This window comes from Pocillopora verrucosa, chromosome 10, assembly GCF_036669915.1.
Source record: "Pocillopora verrucosa isolate sample1 chromosome 10, ASM3666991v2, whole genome shotgun sequence".
Classification (NCBI taxonomy): domain Eukaryota; kingdom Metazoa; phylum Cnidaria; class Anthozoa; order Scleractinia; family Pocilloporidae; genus Pocillopora; species Pocillopora verrucosa.
In genome coordinates this window covers 18209669-18215668 of record NC_089321.1, presented here as the reverse complement: position 1 = coordinate 18215668, position 6000 = coordinate 18209669, and the positions used below count along the sequence as shown (strand labels likewise).

The 6000-nt window shown below is 34.9% G+C and overlaps 1 pseudogene; it reads right to left on the bottom strand.

Moving 5' to 3' along the window:
- Positions 1–4265: 4265 nt before the first annotated feature.
- LOC131787063 (heparan sulfate glucosamine 3-O-sulfotransferase 2 pseudogene) lies at positions 4266–5627 on the bottom strand (annotated as a pseudogene).
- Between the last annotated feature and the right edge of the window lie 373 nt (positions 5628–6000).

Sequence of the window (6000 nt, the reverse complement as noted above, 5' to 3'; positions counted from 1 at the left end):
CGGAGCCCTGGGAACGAGTCTGGAATATGACAGCAAAAGTCACGAGATTTATCAAGTAAGATTACTTACGCAAGGCAAAGAATTTCACAACAATGGTTTTCCAGGAGGGATGTCACTTCCTCAGTGAATATCTTTTGAGTAAACGCCTTAATCGATATTGTGATTTTTAATTAAAAAAGATGGAAAATGGATACATCACCGCTGGATTTGCTTGGAGGCCGGGATCTCAAATAGATGTGAAACGCGTAGAGCTTCTGATCTGCAGAGCGGAGGACATATATCAGGACCACTTTGATAACGACGATGTTACCGTGGAAAACTTAAAATATTCAACTTATAACCTGGAGCAGTGGAATTCAGAGGGCGGGAGCTTTTGTGTCTGTCCAGCTCTTAAACCTGGCGTGTATCATTTCGTTTTTCGCATAGACAATGGGGAACAGAGAGAATTGACAATTTCTGATTATTACGACAGAACTTTTCTTGGTAATGGTCGTGCTGTTAATTACATCGAAGTTTTGGCTAATAACAAGAAAAATTTAACACGTGGTAAGTATGGATTAAATACATCATATACCAGCAAGGGCCTTGTTCTAGCTTTAAAGTTTATAGTATAAAGTATGTGCACGGTCTGTTGATCAACCTTGGGTATCACTAGGTGTCAAATATTCAGCTGTATCAATTTACTTCCTCAGTCACTGGAGACCGGACAGCCCTTGAGCAGTATACTATAATTAATTGTTTACAAATATTACTCTTCGAAGTGTCTTGCAAATCATCTTCTGGTTGGATGGGTCAGCTTCAACCGAGACAAGTCGCCCACATTGAGTCGAATCAATTCAAATCAACAACATTTTGAACCCTTGCGGAATATATGTTTTGGTTCAATTTTGTCCTTGGTTCAAATTTTATTTTCTTTTGTTTTCGGGTATTGTAATGTATGATAATGAACCACAACATATATTCCAAGGGTGATAGGTCAAGTTGCCCAAGAGTCATCTTGCCTGAAACTTGAGTCAGGTTGCCTGAAATTTTAGTCATGTCACCTGAAAAAAAGAGTCAAGTCACCCAAAGACACAAATACTAAAAACATCAGAATTTCAGAGTATGTTTGAGTAACGATTCTATTGGTATGTACTCATTTCTTACTCACCGACATTTTGTAGGCTCGAGAAACTCTTTCTTGGTTCTTAACAAATATGTTTCAGCAATGATTCTAAAAGCATTGTTCATTTCTAACAAGAAAGGGAAGCATTGTTCATGTCTAACAACAAAACAAAGCATTGACCCTTTACCAACTTTTCAAACAGGACAATCAACATTTGTTTACCAGGTTTTTTCATCTGTTATTGTTAAGAAAGTCACAAATAGACGCAATAGAACTTTACTTTTATGTTACACTGCATCCATACATTTATTGTTGTAGAAATGAACAACACTTCCCTTCATAGTATTGTTAGAAACCAAGATAAAGTTTCTCAAGCTTACGAAATGTCCGTGAGTAAGAAAGATTATATACCAAATGAACAACGCTTCATTTTGTTGTTAGAAATGAACAAAGTTTCCCTTTGTTGAAGGGAATGAACAACGTTCTTAGAATCTTCCTGGTGTTGTCGGAAACAAAGAGTGCTTTAGTGATAAAAATTTCTCAACTTTATTGCCTATTCACATTCTGAAATTCTAATGTTTTTAGTACTTGTTTCTTCGGGTGACTTGACTCTTTTTTTTAGGCGACATAACTAAAATTTCGGGCAACATGACTTGGGTTTCGGGCAACATGACTTCAGGTGAGAGGACTCTTAGGTGACTTGACTGTAAACCATTCCAAGTATCCTGCAAATCTACGTATTTGATGACTCTGCCTCAACTAGGATAAGCCGTTCAATTCAAAGCAAATTGTCAACACTTTCAAACCAGTCTTGTAGCAGGTAGAGAATTATTTTTTAGGTGTCTTGAAAATCGACCTCTTGTATGAAATTTCCACCTTAAGAAGGATACTTTATTCAGATTTCCAGTATTAAGAGAGGACTTCACCACAAATTGACTAGCTGTAGGTCAATTCATAAACTGCCCTAGGAAAAGAATTTTTCCATGCTAAGTATATTTATAGTAAGGTCCATTTCTTATTGTGAATAGCAATATTACCTGTGTTGAATAAGTTTTCTTAAGAAGGTGTCCATTTTGGAAGCGCACCAACCAAGTGTAAGGCTTGGAACCAAAAATGCAGGGTCTGGGAGTTGTGAGACAGACCCAAATAATATTTCCCTCAGAAACATTTATATTTTTATTCCATCCTATTTACCTTTATGACAACCTAATGTTTATATTGTTGAAATGTTAAATTCTTAGAAATTGTAGTACTGAATTTAATAAAAATCTTTTGTTTTCTATTGTATGAAGATGGGCAAATACACCTAAGTAGTGTTCAGTTCACTCAATCACAAGTTTGTTCAAATTTGCACATCCTTTCAATAATTTTTTTAGCAAAGTCTGCTTGTTGTTAAATGCTTCCCATAAGTTTGATAGATGTGTTTAGTATTGCTTAGCTGGGTTACTAGAACCAGGTTATGGTGATTTTGAACAGTGAGTAGTTTTTATCTAACCCTATGACTAGTAGGAGGGTTTGATCTATTAAGCTTTCCCAAAGGTGATTTAAGTGAGTGATAAACAATGAGTGGTAGGATATTTGCAACTGAGTTAAAACTTTGATAATTTCCAGTAGTAGCAGACTTATGGTTTTGATGTATCATTTTGACAGCACATGGGAACTCAGTCAATGTGAATTCAGTCAGTGATGAGAAACACCAGTCCACTAAGATGAGTAACAGCAAAGACTCACACTGCGAGCAAGACCAAAGCAACAGATCATGTGTTTTGTTATGACAAACATTTATAGATCATGAAAAACAATTAATTTATACAGTACTAACAGGATGGGTGGTCAACTCTATTATCCTATCAAGCAACACTGCAAGTAGTAGTACTTTTACCTCTTTTACAAAATAGGTGACAGGTAAGTGCAAAAATGATATTTTTAAAACCATTTAATTATATTTTTTGTGTCAGAAAAAAATAGAATTACATAGTAGTAACTTGTCAAGATGAACACAATGAATTACATGAAAAAAAAGCTTTTGTAGCTCAATCAACAAACATTTTTACCTGTCCAACCTATGGTTGTTTGAATCATATATAAATATGTAAGTAATAAAGTAACTCCATGTTACGAATTGATGTCAATACAACTTGGCAGGATTGTCATACTTTGTTAGTAATCAATTCTGCAATGGTCAATTTACTTAACCTTTTTAACCTGTATTGCAATATGCACTGCATTTTGGTAAAGAAAACATTAAATTATAGTGTTGCAATTAATGTGTTGGCAGTTTTCTATTATTTGTATTACTGTAATTCCAGTGTAATTTAATATTATTTGTTAGTACTGTGAGCCAAATCCTTTTATCTTTTATAACAATTATTAAAGGAATAAATGGTTTGAGGCTTATTTTCCATCTTACCATATGACTTTTTCTATTCAAATTTTACACTCTCTCTTGGTGTCAAGTTCCTTTCAAAAAGTTTTTAAGGTGAGCAATAAAATTTTTCTGCAAATGACAGTTAAAAAAGTTTATTTTTAAGCCTCAACTTCATGCACTAGAGCCAGTTTTCCTGCCTTCTATCCAAATATATTGATTATGGGCTGTTAACAAAAGATTCAACAGTCATTTATTTGCTACACAACTCAAAAATATTTTAGGAATACATTTATATTTTTTTAACATTTTAGTACCCCTGTACTTATTTTGTAAAATAAAAATACATGTTAAGTAAAAATACATGTTACAATGTTACAGTAATTACTATTTTTTGTTAGGTGTAAGGTTCCTGAATCCAATTTCTTGAAAGTCAAGGTAACTTAGCAGGCCTGAAGCCATATATTAGAATCAAATTTAAAGAATCAAGGAGCAGGTTCTGGCATCCAAATCAATCCATTTTGTTACTTAAGCTGAAAGTTTTATGTTATATTTCCAAACAATTTTAAACCCCTGTCTTGAATGAAAACAGAACAGCTTTACAGGCCTTTAAGTTTCCAGGACCTTCAAGAAATGGGCCTTGGCTTAAATAATCTGATTAAAGAATTTAAAAGTAAATGAAGTGTGGTGTGTGGTTTGGTTTGAACTCAAATCTAACAATTAACTCTGTTGTCTATCTAGTTAGAAACTTGTGTTGATCAAAAGGAAGTGGTGCCTATTGAAGAATGACTCATATCAAGGCCAATGAAAATCTCTACCAACAACCTTATACAGAGCATGATTGTATGGCCTGTAGAATTGTTGAAATAATTTTACAGTCTAGTTTCTAAAAATGACATGTCTTTTTCCTTTTGATCCCTCTAAAGACTCTAAACAGTCTCCCCACTTTTTGCCATCTGATTGAATTTTTTCCTTACAGCAAGGGAATCCTTTAGATCCGTGGAAATAGAAGTTCTTTTCAGAATCCTTTAGATCCGTTGAAATGGAAGTTCTTTTCAGTGATAAATGGCCCTAGATATAACAACTTCTTAACAGGTTTTATCTCATCAGCTGTATTTTGGAAAAGACCTTCTCCACTGACAAAGTGAATCCATGAAAATGGAAAATACATTAACCATTGATGTAAGTGGTTGATATAAACCTCATTTTTCACTATACCTCTTTCAGTGGCCAAAACACTTACCTCCTTTGTGACAAATTCCTCGAATTTTGGAAGGAAAGAGTTGTTTTTGTTCAATAAAAGTTGTGTATAATCTGAGATAGCTCTTACCATGGGATCTCGCACAATCACTTAGAGCTTAACATCTCTTGACCACTTGTACACACTCCTAGGAACAGTCTGAGGTGAAGTAGCCAGGAGATTTTCAGGTAACTGATCTTCCCTTGACTCGGGCATGTGACTCCTGTACCACTCAAGGCCTTGTTTGTAGTTTTCATCACGGTTGAAAAAGTGTACCTCCCACGGGAATGCTCTGATATCAGGATTTATTTTTTTTTTTTTAGAGGGCACGTTAACGAATCCTGCAATGTGATCGGTTCTTTACCCGATCAGTATTTTCCAATCCCTGCCCACGGATAACGGTAACGCTTTCGTGAGTCGCAGAGTGCATACCTTCTTTCGTTGCCAATTTTCATGAGTATATCTCGTTTTTCCGTCTGGGCAGTATTTTTAAGCAAAGATATAGGTCACTACCTCAAGCCGGTAACTAACTTATTAATCCTCTTCTCTCTCAAATCACTTTGGTCGACAGAAAAATATCGGTGTCAGAATGAATTTGTATAAGCAATAGTGTCAATACGTTGGTTGACAAGCGGCCTAAAAACCGTCTGCAATTAATTTTAATCGTTCACAAAAAGTAACTAGAAAGTTAAAACGTGGGGTAATTTTTAGGAGGAAAGACCAGATTTACACACGCCATTGCAGCAAACAAACGAGCAAACTCTCCCAACTTTAAGATAAAAAATTTGAATTTACTTTCAATTACTTTCCTCGCTGTTTACTTAATGAACAGAGGTAAATCTTCGTACATGAATTAATCATCGATGAGAGTGAATAATACTTTCCGTAAGATCATTGACTGTTTTTGAGGAAAACATTGTCGTGACAGTGCTTGCCAAACTGGTTTCATTGTGTTTCAAAAGTTTACACGCGCTTTTTCTTTTGTTACGCGCTCTCTAATTGACAGGTGTCAGATTATGACAGATACTTGTAAGAATAATGTTTCAAAGTTTGTTTGAAAGCCTTTTAAATCACCTTTATCATTACGCAAATAAAAATGTTTCGGTGAAGCATCTCTCTTTAATTTGCATCACCTCTATTTTAACTACCATTTACTCGCTCAAAAATTGTTCAGTTTATGGAAGGTCACAGTTTTTCACCATACGAACCTCCCAGCCGGCAAATAACATATATCTATTGCATATGGCTATGAACCTTTTCTCCTCTAACATGTAAGGTATATGAATAAGT